The following is a 19,783-nucleotide window of genomic DNA, read 5'->3' as shown; positions in this document are numbered from 1 at the left end:
AAATAAGTAATAATATCCTAGTGATTATTTTAATTAAAATTTGAAAGTGGTATAAGTTGTGTGATATTTTGTGCATTGAAGCCGTTGAATTTTTTATTTATTTATTTATTTATATATTTAGAAACAAACAGTCACATACATATTCAGGTTTACAAAGAAATGTTAGTACTGAATTAGACCTACAGTTTTCTTAAAATTAATATTTTATGACAATTAAGACTAAAGTACAGCAGAGAAAAATAAGTTGTACAAAATAAAAATAAAAAGAGGCACTAGTAAAAAAAAAATGTTAATAATAAACTAAGATTTACTAAATTACTTACTTACTTATTTACTAAATTATAAAAAAAAAAATGTTGAGGTTAAACAGTTATAATCGTTCAAATCTCACTTTTTCTTAGCACAGTTAGTATATTCTTTTTAAAACTGGACAAGGTTTCTTTAAAAATATCTAAGTCAACAAGTTTTCCATTAAGAAGTCGACAGGTCCGCCTTATATAACTATTTCCAGCATAGCATGTCCTACTTTTTTTAACTACGAACAAGGGTTTACTTCGACAAGTACGTATATTTCTTTTGGGGACTTGAAAACTAAAGGCCTGTAGTAATAAAGGAGCATCAATGTGGTTATTTACGATTTTATAAAGTAGCATTGCATCAAAAGAGTTTCGGCGATCACTTAATTTGACAACATTGTGAATATAACATGATTCAGCGTAGCTGGAGTACCTAGAATTACTATTATAATCGAGTGACTTTACAAATTTTTTTTGGAGTCTTTCGATTCGGTTGGTATGGATAGTATGGAAAGGATTCCAAACACTACAGGCATACTCGACGTGACTCCGAACGAAACTATTATATAAGATTTTATACGTGGAAGGCCTTTTAAATGGCTTTCCAACTCGTAAAATAAAACCTAACTGTTTATATGCTTTGCTTAACATTTTATCTATGTGAGGCAAAAAACTTAGCTTTGAATCCATGATAACTCCTAAATCACGAATTTGAGTAACTCTAGTCAATTTTTTATTACACAATTTGTAATTGAATATAACTGGTAATCGCTTTCTACTAAAAGTGATGACAAAACACTTATCGGAGTTCAAAAAAAGATGGTTGCTATAACAAAAAGATTCAAAGCTACTCAAATCTACTTGAAGAGAATTACAGTCTTCTAAATTTCTGATAACTCTAAAGATTTTTGTGTCGTCAGCATATAAAAGTAAGTTAGAATTTTTTATATAGTCACTAATTTCGTTAATATATAATATAAATAGTAATGGTCCCAAATGGGACCCTTGTGGAACTCCAGAAGGAATAGATTTGTAACGCGACGTATAACCACCTAAGACAACAGCTTGATAACGATTCTCTATGTAGGATTGTATCCAACGAAAAAGATCGCCGTGTATACCAAGTCGATTAAGCTTATGTAATAAGGTCTTATGGCATATTTTGTCAAAAGCTTTAGCAAAATCAGTGTACACAGCGTCTACCTGTGCGTTATCATCCAAAGCATCGAGAATGAGTTCACTAAAACTAATTAAATTTGTGTCAACACTTCGACCTTTATAGAAACCATGTTGATGTGGAGTTATATGACGCCTTACAGCCCATGATAGTTGGTCTGTAACAATTTTTTCTAGTATTTTTCCAAATTGGCATAATTTTGATATAGGCCGATACTTGTCAATAAATTGGCTAATATCTCCTTTTAGTATCGGAGTGACCAGTGCCATTTTCCAAATGGCAGGGACACGGCCTTCCCTAAATGATTTCATAAATAAAATGGTAATTGGTAACGCTAAGTTTGTAGCACAGTTTCTTATCAATACTGGATGAATACCATCCGGGCCAGCACCCTTGGCTACATTTACAGATTTAAGATATTTGTAAACAATTTCTTTGGATATATGAATAGAATTTATATTAAAAATTGTATTGTTAGCCAAAGGAATTTCAGACAAGTTAAATGAATTTATGGTTGAGTTTTCGAAGACCGAATAAAAATGTTCGTTAAAGAAGTCGCATATTTGCTCACCATTTGAACTCGATCTGCCTTTATAGTACATAAGGTGGGGTAAGCAGTTTTTGATATTGTTGATTTAATATAGGACCAAAAGCACTTAGGTTGTTTGTGAATTTTTTCTTCAATATTATTAATGTAAGAATCATAACACTTTTTTTCTAGTTGTATTGCTCTTTTACGCAGTGACTTAAAGCATTCAAAATCTAATGGATTTTTATACGTTTTTCACAGTTTATGATACTTTTGCTTAGTATTTAGCAATCGTCTGAGAGGTTTAGTATACCACGGAGGCTTATGGTGCGATGAACGTAGTGGACGTTGTGGAACAAATTTATTTATTAAATTATTTAAAATTTTATAAAATTCAAGAATACACTTTTCTAAACTCAGAGGACTAAAAATATTACACCAATCTATAGCACAAAGCTCATTATTTATTTCCTGGTAGTTTGCATTATAAAAACAGTATACCTTACAAGGGGCTGGTTTCAGTGTGTGCATGTATGTCAGCCGTAACTCGAATTGAAGAGCTTTGTGGTGAGGGTCTTCACTTGTTAAGGGAAAATCACTGGATGATACTATGCAACGTTCACTGCACAGGATTAAATCTAGTATACATTTATTAGCATTAAAAATATTGTTACACTGATACATACCGGAGAAAGACATAAATTCGCGCAATATTTGAACTAAAGAAGTTGAAGCTGTTGTTAGCATTAGTTGGTAGGAACATACTATGACAGTCAGATACAGGCCACTGCGCTTCTGAAATATTAAAATCTCCAGTAATAAAAATTTATCATTCGGATTGTTTACAGCTAACTGTCCACAAATATCAAAAAAGTTCGTTAAAGTGTCCTTATGTAAGGGACCATGCGGAATATAAATGCAACATATATTTAAATATTTTTTAATGTTCTCTCTATCTCTTGATAACGGCACAGAAACCCAAACACATTCTGACGAGGCTCGAGAGGAGCAAGGCCAGACTCGCTGCATAGGCAAGTATTTACGGCGCACAGCTACAATAACTCCGCCTCCCCGTTCAAAGCCACTCTCTTCTACCGATCTATCGCAGCGAAAAACAATATAATCATCATTGAAAAATTCACTATCATAGTAACTTGAGGTCAACCAGCTCTCTGATAAACAAATAATGTCATAGTCTGACTGTGATACTTGGGAATGGAAACTATGCGACTTTGTGCGGAGACCGCGTACATTCTGATAATAACAGCTAAATGTTGTGTCCGTCATGACTTATGCATATATACCTACATATACATTTTATAAATTCAAAAGCAACCGGCATGGTTTGGTAAGTTAATTTTAATTCATAAGGTAAGACACATATGGTTGAATGTGCAATAATATATTTGCTAACATAATAAAAATAGACAAAATTCAATCTTACATGCACATACTTACGGAATTTTATTCGACTTAGCGGTGCATTGCTCGACCTGATTACCTGCCGAGAACAATAGGCGCCCAATAACTCGTTAGTTAATGACTTGTTTTTTCTAAAGGCGAATTCTTTGCAATAAGCTGGAAATTTTTTAGGTATCAATTTATTATTGTCTGTAATGTAGAACGAAAGTAAGAAACGACTATAGAATATAAAAATACATGCACGTGTTTCTTTGTTACGGTGACATTGAGTTCTTAATATTTTAATATAGTTAATGGATTTATAATTTAGAAATGAGATTTGAAGGATTAGAACATCGATAAAAGTGAATAACTTGATTTTAATTGACAAAATTGAAAAGGGCAATATAAAACATGAAAGTCAATTGATTCTACTAAAGTCGAAATTGTTATTAATAATCATCACTTTCGACGAGTCAGTTTTTCGTGCTAGTATTTTGCAGTCTCGCACCCAGAGATGAGCAATCTTTCTGTCGGCCTTGAGTTGTCGTGCCCGCTTCAATAGCAGCTTATTTACCGGGGTAAGGTGATCGGTCAAGAACAGGTTTAGGGCTGGACCTGTGAGACCTATGTTAGCTGTTGTAAGACCCCTACGCACTCGCACTGCTGATAAGAGTTCATCTTTATATATTCGGCGGGTAAACTTAACTATGATAGCGGGAGGTCGTGGGCTTAAAGTAGCTTCAATGTTTTAATCAATGCCACCGGTGTTCGAGTCGCTTTCAATGTACCGACGTACGCGATGTATGCTGTCTATTATTGTCGGTTCAAAGTTCAAACCCACAGCATTGTGAATATCACAGACGATGTTGGTTAAGTTTTCTCCTTTCTTAAAAGGTATGCCGGATATCTCTAGATTGTTCATTCTGCTGTATTGGTCACTTGCTTCAATTATGTTTTTTAAAGTTGAAATAGAGAGCTTCGCCACCTCGAGGTCAGATTGCACTTTGGTTATTGTCTTTGATTTATTTTCGACTTGAACTAACCTGTCCTCTAAAGCCGAGAATCTCGTTTCTAATTCATCCCAACGGGTATTGAGATTTGAAATACCCGTTGAGCATACTTGTACCTCATTTTTTAAGCTGCTTAGGTCGGATTGCACTGCACCAAAATCGATTCGAAGGGATTTTATTTCTTGTAGCATCTTTGCGATGCCCTGTTGGCTAGTAGTCTCATCGGAAGTAGTTCCGGAGCGTGAGGCATTACGACATCGGGCACACCGCCACACTGCTTTCTTTTCAGTGCCCATGCGCCGATAGGTACCCTCTGTGACTCCAGAGCATCCAAAGTGTAGGGAACCATGACAGGCACTAAACACAACGGCATCTGTTACCGCCTCATTACAATCGATACATTTCATGTTTATAATTTATTTTAAGCTACTGCACACAAAATATGAGCCTTAAGGTCATAAACTTTGGGTTCAATATTCTTCGAAGCACGAGATGTTAACGCGATTAGGTAAATTGAAAAGTACCGACGTACTGTACACTACCGGCCGCGAGGAATACGACAAGTGAACTGAAATTTTGTTAAGTTTTGGGTATATTTATGTTTATGAAAATTCATTGGAATGTTGGCGGGCTTATAGAAGTTCAAGCAACTTATGTGAGCAGCCCGAGGTACGTTATTACGTCAACAGTAACGCTTTTACCTGCGACCGAGGGTGTGACGATTTATGCAACTATTATTTTTTATATTCAGTACACGTGTCGCTTAATGGTAATTATCACCTCTTCTAACACTTTTTGCGGAACCACACGAAACATATATGATCTTTGCCGAATTTGTCTTGTACTCATGTCTAAGTTAGTTCAGTCGGTACTGGAGCTTCTGCTTCGAATGCCGATAATAGAATATAATCCTAAATGTGTCGACCGATGCCTGTAACAATAATATTTGAAGTATGTCGTGTTCCGCAGGTCTGGCGGCGTGTCTCCAGGCGCGCGTGCTGGCGTCCGAGTACTGGCGCGCGCGGGGCGGGGCGGGGGCGGGCGCGGGGGACGAGGCGGAGGGCGAGCCGCACTCCAACACGTCCACGCCGCTGGTGGACGAGCTGTCCGACCGGGAGCGGCCCGCGCCAGGTACACACAGGCCTGTAGCCACTGGATAGCGACCCTGCCCACTGAGCTAGAGGTCCCGGGTTCGAATCCCGCCAAGTGCAAACATTTATATGATGAATATGGATGTTTGTTTCCCAGTCATATGGGTGTTTGTATGTATTTATGTATTCTTAATAAGGTATATTGTATTAGTTTGGGACAACATGATTTGTGTAAAAGTGTGTCAATATGATATTATGAGAAGTTAAAGACCAGAAGTGTAAAAAATAATATTTATTCTTATAACAAAAATAGAAAACTTTTATAATTCAAAAACTATAAAATAATGTTTAAAATAATCAATTTGAATAACTCGCTATAAACAATCAATACGAAAACGGGCAGTTTCGGTGAGATGTTCACAGTCCAACGATAAACGAAGAAATGGTCACCAACTGTTCTTGCCGCTTATATAGCGGTCTGTCGGCTGCAAGTGAGAAGTGACGTCACGTCTTGAAAACATATGTTTCTAAGACGGCCTCTCCTGACTGGGCAGCGTCCCCGCGGCCCTCATCCTTCTCCGTACATGGACCAGCACCACTAGAATCATTGTCACTATTTATGGCATCAGAACCTAAAATTACGTGACCATTAATTAAATTGCTCACTTTTAGCTAGAAGTATAAAAGCATTTTAACTTTGTACTGAAACAACACCTTTTTCCGCTGCATCATTTTCAAAGCATTACAATCCGTTATTATTACGAAATGTTTGCGGATCATATATTGACGAAATTGCTGTAACAATTTTACAACGGCAAGGGTCTCCAACTGATAGCTGTGGTATCTAGATTCAGCACCTATTTAATTTACTAAAATAAGCCACAACATGTCTGCGACCGTCTTTATGTAACTGCTCAAGGATACCACCGTGACCTATAGAGCTACCATCCATGTGAAACTCTACGCAACTCGGAATCGAATATTGCTAGCACGGGTTCGTCAGATAACAAAGCGATTATTTCTTGGGCGTCTTTTCTTAATCGTCTCCCCAATGGAAGCTAACACCTTTTCTCATTAATACGGCTATACAAGAAACTTTAATTGAGTAGTACCTACGCAAATATCCAGCTAATCTTAAAAACCGACGAACCTGCTTAACAGTAGTCGGTCTCGGGGACCTAACCAGGGCGTTAATTTTATATTCGCTTGGCCGTAACTGACGCTGACAAATAATGAGATCTAAATATTCTACCTCGCTAGTGAGAAAATTACATTTCTTTAAATTTTTAGAAAAACCGGCTTCATGTTTTTAAAACCGAATTTAACAGGACAAGATTTTCTTCCATAGTATTGGATAGTAACAAAACTCCGTCAATGTAAACCTTGCCTTCTTCGATATTAAGTCTTATTATTATTTTTTGATATGCTACAGGAGCATTAGCCAATCCTTAAGGCATTTTACAATACTCAAAATGTCCTTCGGTTGTTATGAATGCCGTCTTATGAATAGATTCTTCACTAACGCGGATTTGGTGAAACCCGGAAATCATATCTAATGCACTAAAACACCTAGCAGTCCCTAGCCTATCAATTTTGTCGTTAATTAGAGCTAAAGGATGTCTGTCCTTTACAGTTATTTGATTCAGCGCTCTGTAATCGACTACCATACGATCCGAACCATCCATTGTGTTTGTTAACACAATAACATGTCTAATAAACCGTTTAGGGGTGTGGCTTAACAGTTTTGTTAAATAAAACATCTACATCGATACCGAAGATGTTACCGGTTTCGGTAACATCTGCCTTCGCCTGCGAGGAGGGAAATTAATGCATATTAGTTTAGCGTTCACTGAATAAAGACGTATCATTCGTAGTTAGCGTAGAATTTCTTTTCTTAGTCTATGGTAGTAAGCGATAATTCTATTTCGTTTGTTTGTGGAAAAAAAAAACTTGTTTTTATACATCTGAAAACAATGACCGGTTCTTTAGGATGTAACATTGGTAGATCATAAAACTAAATTCAAAAGGTGCATGCACTGTCGGATTTGGCAAACATTTTACGAATAGAAAAAGAGTAAGTAAATTCAAAATGATTATGTCTAAAGGCCATGTTACTCATTTTTGAAATAAAACAAAATCAAAAACAGGTGTAACGGACGGACTGTTTTGCTAATATCGTTTGTTGAAAATTGGCGCAGCGGACCCGGCTGAATACTATTAAATACTCAAGATTTGCGATTTATCCATCATCAATTCTCGTACAGCCATCAAAAAATACAACTTTTATTATACAATAAACTCCCGGTTTTAAAATAAAGTCTAACACTAAAGCATCATTCATGTAATCAACATTTGTGACTACCCTACTATCTTTAGGTGAGTATCATTGATAGACGACCTAAAAACTGCTCTAGATTTCTTTGCCTTATAGTTTACAAAACTTTTGTGTCGTGTTCGTGTTCCTTTTTTTAAAAGTAATATATTTAAATGTCCCCAAAGTTAAGAGAAAAAAATTTTTTTTTTAACGAAATCTAAGAATTTCGAAAACCTGCTTGCAAATCTCCCGTATATAATTTTCCATGTCATAGAATTGTGTTTATCAAACTCTCGGGAGTTTGGACTGAAAAATTCTTTCAGCAATTGAACATAGTGTTCTGAATTAACACTGACCGCTTGACCGCGATTATTTTCAAAACAATAAGGTCCGATTAAACTTTTAGTTGATATAGCTTTTAGTGACAGTGAAGTGGATTTTCATATTATTCTAATATTGACAAATTGTCAACCCATCGAAAATCCATTCAAGTGAAAGATGGCTTCATTGGAAATGAGTACGTTCTTATAGTTAGAAAATATAAAGTTGACAATCCTTGCAAGAGTTTAAATTTATAGGAAGAGAAAAGAGTTTGAGTAGATTTGACTGCGCATGTACTGCTGAACGCCAATGGGTTGAGAGCTCCGGTCTCAGTAATTACATCTATTTTTTGTTGCATTCTTGGACGTCTTCGAATAAATAGCGCTCTAATGGATGAACAATCAGTCTCTAAATATTTCACGCAAATATGATAACGCGCGTTGTTTCCGCGCCATATTTTTATTTTGAACAATAAAAGTGTAATTTACCATGGTTGCCCAGCAGTGCTGTGAATACTTACCATTAAGTAATTCGCCTTTTTATCTATGTCATGTTTGCATATGGAACTTGTCTCGTTTGTTTAGCAGAAGGCGAGGCCACCGAGGAAGTGGACGAGAGCAAGTGGCAGGACAGGATCGCGTTTCGGTTCGATCAGATAATATCGTTCGCGTCGACGGCCATGGACGACAAGCGGCGGCGCTCCGACGACGACTACAACACGTCGCCCGACTCGGGCATCGGGCACGGCGACGGCCGCCCGGGCACCGCGCCCGCCGCGCCCGCCGCGCCCGCCGCGCCCGCCGTGCCCGCCGTGCGCGTCAAGCCCGAGGCGGACGCCGACGACGCGGACGAGGCCGAGCTCGCGCACGCGCAGTCGCCGCCCGCCCACTTCAAGAAGCGCTTCTTCCGGCGCGAGCGCTGGGGCCCGCCCGCCGGCACGCCGCCGCCCACGCCGCCGCTCGACTGGGAACGCCCGCCCGTGTGACGTCACAGCGTCTAAGCCGACCCTGCCCGCGTCCACACTCACCACTTTGTTATTTCTTTTCGAATATATAATGTAATTATGTATAATATTATTGAGTTTATTTTACGTTTAGTGGATGCGGTTGTTTAACGTCGGCGGCGGGGGTCGGCCGGAGCGCGCGGCCAGATGTATTTCATATTGTGTTCATTTAGCTCTTAGAATTGGAAATACAATGTGCGGTGTGGTTTTCGTGACTCCGGTTTCGATGGATGTTTGTTGTTTTATGTGTTTCGTTTTTATGTTATAGCGAGCGAGCTCTGAATAATGTGAATCATTTCTTTGAGCGTGTTCCGGGTGTGATGATACGGTTCTATCGATAATATTAATTTGTATATAACACTTGTATGTATAATAGGATTGATAGGTGGTTAGAAATTGATGAATAAATCTGATTGACGCCTAAGAATATCTCTGAACAGTACATTTTGATGACCACTGCCTCAAAACACGCACACGAGTATCCAATTACGCTATACGCATCCCATCCGACAACTTTTTATGAAAAATTATGTATTCATATTCAATTTTCATGAAATGTGATATTTTGAGTAAAGCAATTAAGAAAATAATATTTTCTAAACCCGTTAAAGAGGTGTATTATATTTTACTTTAACTTGAAATTTTCAATAAATATTTATTTAAATGCCATTTCTGATGCCATTGTTTAAGGCATTGAAATGGCTGTAATATATTTGTATATAAAAAGCATTTTTTACATGCTTAAGGAAGTGTATATTGTCTAAAATGTGACCATTTAAAATAATTAACTGGTTCACTGTTCTGAATCCGATACACAAACACAAGACACACAGGCGCATATTAGTCGTTCTCGTGCCAAAATTAAAAATTAGTTTTATATGCAAGTCAATACACGAGAATTTCAAATATCATAATCGAACCTTAGATAATTTATACGTATAGACTGTGACAGCTGTGAAAAGGTCGAAAAAATTGTGTAAGACAGTTTCTCTCCTCTCTTCAGAGGAAGTATTGTTTAAAGTGTGCATGTATTGTTTAAAATAGAGATTTTAAACAATACATGCACACTACGTAAAGTCTCTTAAAAATCGAGAGTGTCAGACGTAGCTTGTCATACATAGTAAAGTGGCCTATTTTCATCGGTTGTCTAGAGCATAGGTTCTCAATGTGGGTGATAACGCCCACTTGTGGGCGTTTGAGACTTTCGGGGGGGAAGTAGAAGACCCAGAAAAAATTAGGGGGCATTGAGATGGGGCGTGGGTAGATTAAAAAATATAGTCTAAAAAGGCAAAAAAAATAGACGAAAATACTCTAGAAAAAAAACATATTCTCAAAGTGGGCGGTGAGCAAAATAAGGTTGAGAAACTATGGTCTAGACCATAGTTGCATGCTCTAGAGCAGCAAGAGGCTCTATCTAGACATATAAATTATCTTAGGTTCAAACTAAAACAAAATTAATGTTAACTAATTGCGTCGCTCATTTGCATGTTGTTTATACAAAGCCTTAATGAATAGTTCCTTCACACCAAACAAGAGGGGTCATAGAAATTTTTACACAACTACAATAATATGTACATATTTTCTCTGCATTGTCACTATAAATTTTTTTGGTGAAATGCAGCCTTAGTAAGTTAAATCGTAGTTTCGCTAGAACAGGGTCAACTAGTTGGAAATAATGATTCACCCATTTACTCGTGTATAATGTTCTTATATCTCCGCAACTAACCATAAACTTAGTATACTAGTGTAAGAGACAAACACCCTCCTCATGACGGCTACCACATCTCCGAATTACGAGTAAATTTAAGGCTCATCAAACTTAGCCCCGCAAAAAAAAATTTTTTTCTATTTTTGAATTTTCAATATCGCATATCGTTAGTTCGTAGTTTGTTCTTAATTGTTCGCTATAAATAATTGTTTGTTCTTTTGTTGTTTATTTAAAAACAATTAATTAAAAATGGGGGGAAACGCCTACTATTTGGTTCTGACGTTGTTTTAACTGTTCTAACATAACTTAACCTAACCAATTTTAATGAATTGCAAAGATTTAAAAAAAATAAATCGAGAACAAACAAATGTTTATAGAGAACAATCAAGAACAAATGGCGAACTAACGATGTAATAAAAAAAAAATTAAAAAATTAAAAAATCTGGGGCGCTAACTTTTTTGAGCTTAAATTTAACACGTTCATGTGTGCTAGTTTTACAAATGTATTAGTGAAGTGTGTAGTATTTTGCTTTTGGTCAATCCCTATTACAAATATTGATAAACTGCATCATATTTACATATACACAATATTTTATTTTTTAACACATATTTTTAAGCTATTATATATAGCTTCTATCGCGGGAATTGAGCGTGGAGACCGAATCCAGAAATTCCGTAACGAAAATAACCTAACACTTACTTACTAGATCTATATAGATATTTCGCCACGATCATTACAGTTGCTGTGGAACAGCAGTTACACGTACGCTTTTTGTGCAGAAGTCCCAGGTTCGAACCTGGGGTATGTGTTGATTTTTTTTAATTTCTTTATTTTTTTATCACTTTTTTTTAATTTTTATTTTGACCTGTCCCGTTGTCTGTCTGTAATCAAATCTTGCAAGTAAAATTTTTTCTCACTTCCCGTTTGCTTTTTTTTAAATTAATTTTATCAAATAAAATACTGCATAAATAAAATAAATAAATAATTATAATTGCATAAGATAATATGTAAAATGTAATATTTAGTATTTTAATGCATATGTTCTACGAAATTACATCACGAAAGTAGTATTGAAGAATAAGTATTTACCTGTGAAATGTTTCTTTAGTTTGACTGTTGCTATGTGTAACAACACTTATTTTAATATAGAACACGACACAATTATATTTGTTATTAAAACACAGAACAATAACGATAAAACACTAAAATTAAAACGCGGTCCTATTTGTCAGGAGACTAATGGACATTAAATTGTTTCGAAACGGTTTTATGGTCTTCATGTATTCCGTCTCTTTCTCACACCTAGGTTTTTATGTAAGCATAGTTATCTCAGTTTCACATAGGGTTCGTCTATTACGATAGTATACTAGGTTTATGGTATACACACACTACATAAGCCAATTGGTACGTAATGTAAAAATCGCTCACGAACAATATCCGCCTTTTAGCGTTAGGCTTTTATATATTCTATAAGGTATTAATTGGTTTGTTAGATAAATTTTTCTTGTGATTGTAATCTTACGAATAAAATCATGGAGTGTTATTTTTTTATATGACAGATTTTTATGATCAATTCATTATCATGAATGAAATTGTGGGTGGCTTTAATACTAAGATTGGTTTAGTGTTGTATTATAGCAAGGTTTGCTGTCGATTGTAGCCCTTGTTGTTTTGGCCCTTTTGTTATTATTTTATCACTTTTATCTCCAGTCTCAAGCTCTGATCCAAAATTGTTGGTCGACTATAGATTAGTCTGCAATTGGTTGTAATAAATATTCTTTAAACTTGAAATGTTGACATCTTAAGAGCGTACTGAGACTTTACTTACGTAAAACTTAGCTGAGTGCGAAAACGCGAACTTAACTTAAGCATTATTGGGCTTAAGTTTAGCATAGTTTCAGCTGTCAAATGACTATTAAAACGAATTCTAAGATTATGCGAAGCTTGCAGTCAGCTTAGTTCTAAGATCTCAGCCTCAGTATCATCCATAGACTAAGAATATACTAGCGTATAGGCGACTTGACAGCCTGAAAATGCGTGACAAATAATTATATTCACTGTTTACGACTTGTCAATGAAAATCGGTTGGAGTATATATTGTATATCTAATATATAAAATTCTCGTGTCATGGTGTTAAACATTGAACTCCACCGAAACGGCTTGACCGATTCCCATGAAATTTTGAGTGCATATTGGGTAGGTCTGAGAATCGGACAACATCTATTTTACATCCCCCTAAATGTTAAGGGTAGCCCACACGATTTTTTTTTTAATTTTTTTGACATTTTTTTTTAATTTGTTTGATTATGAGTCAGCATTAAACAACTTCAAATTTTCACCCATCTGCGATCAATTTTAATTTTAATATCGGCAATACAACGTTTGCTGGATCAGCTAGTAGTATATAGAATATATTATATTAAAGAGTATAGATTTGCTTTCCTTTTCTATTTTGTTGTATCTCCGTTAGAGATGTTCTTTTCTCTTGCATGCATTTTTGTCTATGCGTTAGTATATTGTAAGTTTGTGGTATCAAATATATTTTTAAACGGTTGGATCGAAGCATTGTCAGCATATTTAACTTTGACTACTGGACTGTGATCATGGGAGACAATGAATTATTTTACGCAATAAATTTTTCATATCAGTGATTTTCAATAAAATAAAGGTGTATATCTTATGAATTGGTGTTGTATTGTTCTAAATAAAATTGGTTAAGGTGATTATAAGTGATGTTGCAAAAGAAAGAGTTTACAGATAAGATGCGGGCTGCACCCGAGCACCAGCGGCCGCACCGTGCGGTGGCTGGTCGCGCGGGTGCCGCTCGTCTCGGCGTGCACTGGACTGATCGTGCCTGATACTCACCCAAGCCGCTCCAAACCTCAAAATTGTATAATCATGTTAGGCTTAACTTAAGCGTAAGTTATGTAGTGTATCTTATATTGGCATAGAAAGCTTCACTTCTCGAAGAGTGATTACATTATTCAGTTTTGAACTTTAAATTATTTTTTATTTTGGGAAAATGAGCTAATCAGAGTGACTTTAGTGTCTAAAATAGTACAAATGAGAAGACTTATATGTCGTAAGGCTCGGACTATTCATCAATTGAAAATGTTAGGTTTGAGATGTATCCCTGTGTACTAGTTGTATTTTGTACTAAAAGTTAAAATAAATAATTTAATTACTATAAAACATTGTTTTTTTGAATGTCTATTTTAAGCGCGTTAGGTTTATTATGTTTAAAATTGTGTGAGTGAATTTTTACGATAAGGTCACGCAAATTCGACACCGTGACGTTAGCTGCTCAACTAGACCATTTGTATCTACCTAACCACAACCAATGGACGAGAATTAAATTAATTTTAATTTATATACAAGTTTTATAATAAAAAAATATATTTTCTCTGTAATTGTATAAATATAATATAATAATATTTAATTACACGTTTTTAACAAAATTATGCGGTATAATAATATTTTCATTGGTTGTATTTAATACCTTCTTTATTACAAAATTGTTTTTCTACAAACGAAGCAAGAGAAGTCAAATTTTTAAGGATTTTTGTTTTATCACGCCAAAGTAGAATAAATAGTTGGATATCGCACGTACCAGCTCGACGGGTAGAACATCATTGTCGCATAAGCCTGTGGCATAAAACATTAGTATTGTATGTGTTTTCTGCAGTTCTAGAAGGCATCTGTTGAAGACTAGATTGGGAACTATACGAGATTAACATCAACGGCCGCCGCATACATCATTTGAGATTTGCAGATGATCTTATTATCCTGGCAGAAACTTCAGAAGCATTGCAGAAGATGTTACAAGAGTTACTTGTAGAGAACAAAAAAGTAGTATTGCATATGAACACCCAAAAAACTAAAATTATGAGTAACAATACACATGAAAGTATAGAAGTAGACAGCAAAGCCATTGAATATGTAGATGATGAATATGTGTATCTGGGACAGATAATTTCTACTAAAGATCATATGAATATGGAAATTGTACAAAGAATAGCAAGTACTTGGCGAAGGTACTGGTCACTCAAACAAATAATGAAAAGCGGACACATATACCAATCCATTAAGACAAAAGTTTTTAATACGGCCAAACTTGGTCTCTCACAAATAAAAATTCCAACATGGGATCGAGCGCAGCATGTTGAAAATAAGAAAGCAAGATAAAATAATAATAACAAACATAAGAAAGAAAACTAAAATGGAAAGTGTGGAAAAAACAGTTAAGCAGCTAATATGACGTTGGACAGGACATGTGATAAGAAGCTAACAAGATAAATGGACATAAAAGAAATAGAGAGAGACAAACGATACGATGGGAAGATGATTTCAAAAGCTTGCTGGACCAATATGGAGAAGAACAACTTAGGTACGACAGGAAAATGTGGAAATATCTGGAGGAGACCTATGTCGGCGGACAAGCGAGCAATGATTAACATAAGATATAACATATATTGGGTGAAATATAATTATAATAATTTAGTTTATTAAGTTGTAGCATTAGTTCAAAATGTACCTTTTTAGTTTGCTTGCAATAAAGGCTTTCATTCATTCATTGTATGTGTAGGTATAAACGTACATGTATATTATTCACACTTCATTGAGTATTTAAAAAAATATTTTATTTGCTATATTGCCCAATACCTATAGTATTCTTGTACTTAAATATATGTAAACAAATATAAATATTTTTTACTTCGAATCAAACTTCTACTACTACTAATGCGTCCTGTAAATTAAACTTATTAATAAATTTTAAATTAAAATGATTTAAAATTTTGAACAGCACTCCCGGACTGGAACCAAGTATAAAAATGAAAACGTTAGTTCAGCAGCTGTTCCATCTCGTTGCTAAGAGAAACCAGGAGCCCAAACTGAATCCCCGTGTACGTGACTCAGTATTAACTGGCTGCAGAATATTACGCAGGTGTCCGTAAAATTGCAGAATACGTTAACTCCAAATGTTTCGTAGTCGAAGAATAGGACTTCTTAAACTCCTTTTAAATTCTTGTCATATATTAGCAAAAAACTAATCATATTTGTACTCTAAAAGTTCTATATCTTTTTTTTTATGGAAAAGGAGGACAAGCGGGCGTACGGGTCACCTGTTCTTAAGTGATCACTGCCGCCCACAATCTCTTGCAACACCAGAGGAATCACAGGAGCGTTGCCGGCCTTTAAGGAAGGTGTACGCTCTTTTTTTTAAGGTACCCAACTCGTATCGTCCCGGAAACACCGCACAAGGAAGATCCTTCCACAGCTTTGTGGTACGTGGAAGAAAGCTCCTTGAAAACCGCACTGTGGAGGACCGCCACACATCCAGATGGTGGGGATGATATCCTAACTTGTGGTGTGTCGTGCCAAGGTGGAATTCGGCGGCAGGTATCAGGTTAAACAGCTCTTCAGAACACTCCCCGTGATAAATGCGGTAGAAAACACACAATGCAGCGACATCTCTACGCAACGCCAAGTAATCCAGCCGTTTACAGAGCACTGGGTCCCCGACAATTCGAGCTGCTCTACGTTGCACGCGGTTAAATGGATCGAGCTGATACTGGGGTGGCCGGACCTGCGCTTTGTAGAGCGCTAGAATGTGGGCCGGCTTGAAGTATTGCCGTGCTCTATTAATGACGCCCAGTTTCTTCGAAGCCAATTTGGCTTTGCCCTGCAGATGGCCACGAAATTGGCAATCACTCGAGATTTCGAGACCCAGTATTCCGATACTAGGCGAGGCTTTAAGGGAAGTGTTGTCGAAGAGCGGTGATACGATTAATGGGGTTTTTTAGTGATAAACGCGCAAACTTGAGTCTTCTGAGGGTTAAATTGGACAAGGTTCAATTTACCCCATTCTGCGACCTTCTCAAGAGAGGACTCGATAAAAGACACAAGTTTCTCCCGGCACTGGTCGACGATTTCCCGAGAGAGACCTGCATGGCCCGTGTAAACGGCATCACCAGTGCTGTAGTCTGCATAGCTATGTATGATGAGGTGTCCAACATATCATTGATATGCTGAAGAAACAGCGTGGGAGATGGCACACAGCCCTGAGGCACTCCAGCATTCACGGGCTTCGGGTTCGAGCAATATCCGTCCACAACGACCTGTATGCTGCGCCCAGTGAGGAAGCTGGAGGTCCACTTGCACAAGCTCTCGGGAAGCCCAAATGATGAAAGTTTTGAGAGGAGCGCCTTGTGCCATACACGATCAAAAGGCCTTCGCTATATCCAGGCTAACTGCCAGGCCTTAATCTATGTGTTAGGTACACCAGAAGATCACCTGCCGACCGACCATGGCGAAAGCCGTACTGTCGGTCATTGATCAACTGGTGACCCTCTAGGTATACCAAGAGCTGGCGGTTGATTATGCTCTCCATGATTTTGGAGAGCAGGGAGGTAATAGCAACAGGCCTGTAGTTTGCCGGATCCGAACAGTCACCTATTTTTGGATCGGATGGACAAGGCTGACTTCCATGAGTCAGGGACTACGCCTTTTGAATAAGAGTGCCGGAATACACGCGTTAGCACCGGCGTCAACTCAGGGGCACACGTTCTAAGCACGATTGGAGAAATGCCATCCAGCCCGCTCGACTTCCTGACGTCCAACAAAAACAGAGCTCGCCTTACAGTTTTCTGTCTGTACTGTACTTCAGGCATAGAGCTCTGACACCGTGGGATGGTCGGTGGTGTTTTTCCGTTGTCGTCAAGAGTCGAGTTGGAGGCGAAAAGAGCGCACAGGAGATCGGCTTTCCCTTTTGCCGTATGGGCCTGGGTGTCATTCCTCATGTGCAACGGTGGCAGGGACGGCTGGTTGAAGTTACCAAGAGCAGCTTTCGACAACGACCAGAACTTGCGTGTTCCGGTCGGGTAACTGGAAAGCTGCTCGCCAACTTTGACGACGTGCATCGATATCGCACGGGCGATTGCTGCTTAAAAAATCTGGAGGCACGGTTATATTTCCTCTTAAGAACTTTGCAGTTCGGATCCTTTGTGCCCAGCGCCGCAACCCAAGTTCGATACGCCTGTTTTTTGCAGTCAGATGCTGCTTTAACTGACGCGTCGAACCAGGGCTGTGATCTGCTACCGATCGGTACTACAGAGCTTGGTTTAAAAATATCCATGGCCTGTCGTATCACATCGGCTACTGCAACGGCGCAGGCACTAGGATTATCCGAAGGGAAACAATCCTTGCCCCAAGGGTAGGATTCAAAAAAGGAACGCATCCTATCCCAATCTGCTGACTTGTAGTGCCAAACGCGACGGGTCGCTGGTGGTCTGCGACGTTGACGTCAGATAGGCACTACACTCCTGACCAGGCAATGGTCGGACGTTCCGAGGAGTCGTAGACAAAGACCTGGTAACCATCGGGATGTGTAGTCAGCAGAAGATCTAATAAGGAGGGCATGTGGCTATCCACATCCGGGAGCCGCGTTGGTATCTCAACCAATTGGGACAGACCATACGCCAATGCAAAATTATGCACAGATCGCCCTGCGTAGTCTGTGTTACGTGATCCAAGCCATTCGGCGTTGTGCTCGTTGACATCACCCAAGACTACCATTTCAGCGGAGGGGATATGTGCAAGCACGTCGTATTTGGTACGGCCCGAACATAGGACGGTCCGGTGGGCGTGGACACATCGCACCAAATGGACAGCCGTCGTACTCAGTACGGTCCGGACGGTAATAATAATAAATTTGTGTGATGGACAATGCGGCATACCATCGAAAATGGTCCGGTACCAGACCGCATCGGATGGTTCAGCCGGAACAAATCCGACCATGTGCTTGGGCTATAAATTACGTTTAAATTTGCTCAAAATGAAAAGTCTATTTAATGACAAAACCAATGCATGGATTTTGTTAATTTTTGGTACATCGTCAGCAAATATGCTAACAAGTATGTAGGTACCTACAGTTTCTTTCATATATGCTAGTTCCATACTGTACGTTGAGCTAGCCACAAACTTCAGTACTCCGAGCATTCTCGCAGCGTTGAAGAGGTTTCATTCTAGGAGGGGGCTGGTAGAAGAAATAAAGACGAGAAGTTTAAGCCCGTTTTTGAATTTTTGAGATTACGCGCGCTCATACTATGACGTCACACCCCCATTCAGATCGCGACTGCGACACGGCTCGGCTCTCGGTCAGGTTGTTACGCGCGTCTCTCAAAGAGAATTTATACACTACTACGTTCAGTCTCTTTTCATTTTGAAAAAACAAGAAATTGTTACCAAGAAATAATTAAAATTGTGTTTTTTATCCGATTACACTAAACTGAAACTGTAGTGTGCAGAATGGAAGAAGGATTTCTAATACGTCAGTCGGACAATCTGCCAAGAGATCCATTCTTTTTTGTTTGATGGTGGCATAATATTTCATGAAGTAAGGATTTTACGGCTGCCGATAATTGTGCAATAAAGATGAAAATGTATGTATGTTCTAAGTAAGCATTTAGATGTTGGTTAGTCCTAGTATTTACGTAGTTATTAGTTTTCTAACTACCAAATACCTATCTATTATTATATTTTTATTCTAAACCAGATATTTTTGATTAATTTTATACAATGTCCGCTATATAGCAACAGTTATTTTTTTTTATAAAAATAAATAAAAGTTAAGAAATTAGTGTTGATCAACTTGCGGGCTGCTAATTTTACTTGATTTTATTGGTTACAAATAGAGTAAGTAATGTGTTATTGTGTCGTATCTGTAGTGTAGCTCATAAACGGGTGAACCGATTTCGATACGTTTTTTTATTTGTAATTTTGTTTTTGTAATCGTTGTTCACAGACATGTTTTATCAAAATCAGTTGAGTCGTTCTAATAATCTCTAGCACTAAACAAAATTACAGTATTTATTTTCCATTTTTATCACAAAGAACTTTAAAAATTTGATTTATACTTAGCGGCGTGCG

Source organism: Leptidea sinapis, chromosome 18 (assembly GCF_905404315.1).
Source record: "Leptidea sinapis chromosome 18, ilLepSina1.1, whole genome shotgun sequence".
In the NCBI taxonomy this organism is placed as follows: Eukaryota; Metazoa; Arthropoda; class Insecta; order Lepidoptera; family Pieridae; genus Leptidea; species Leptidea sinapis.
The sequence above is the reverse complement of the archived record's forward strand: the minus strand, read 5'-3'. Positions refer to the sequence as shown.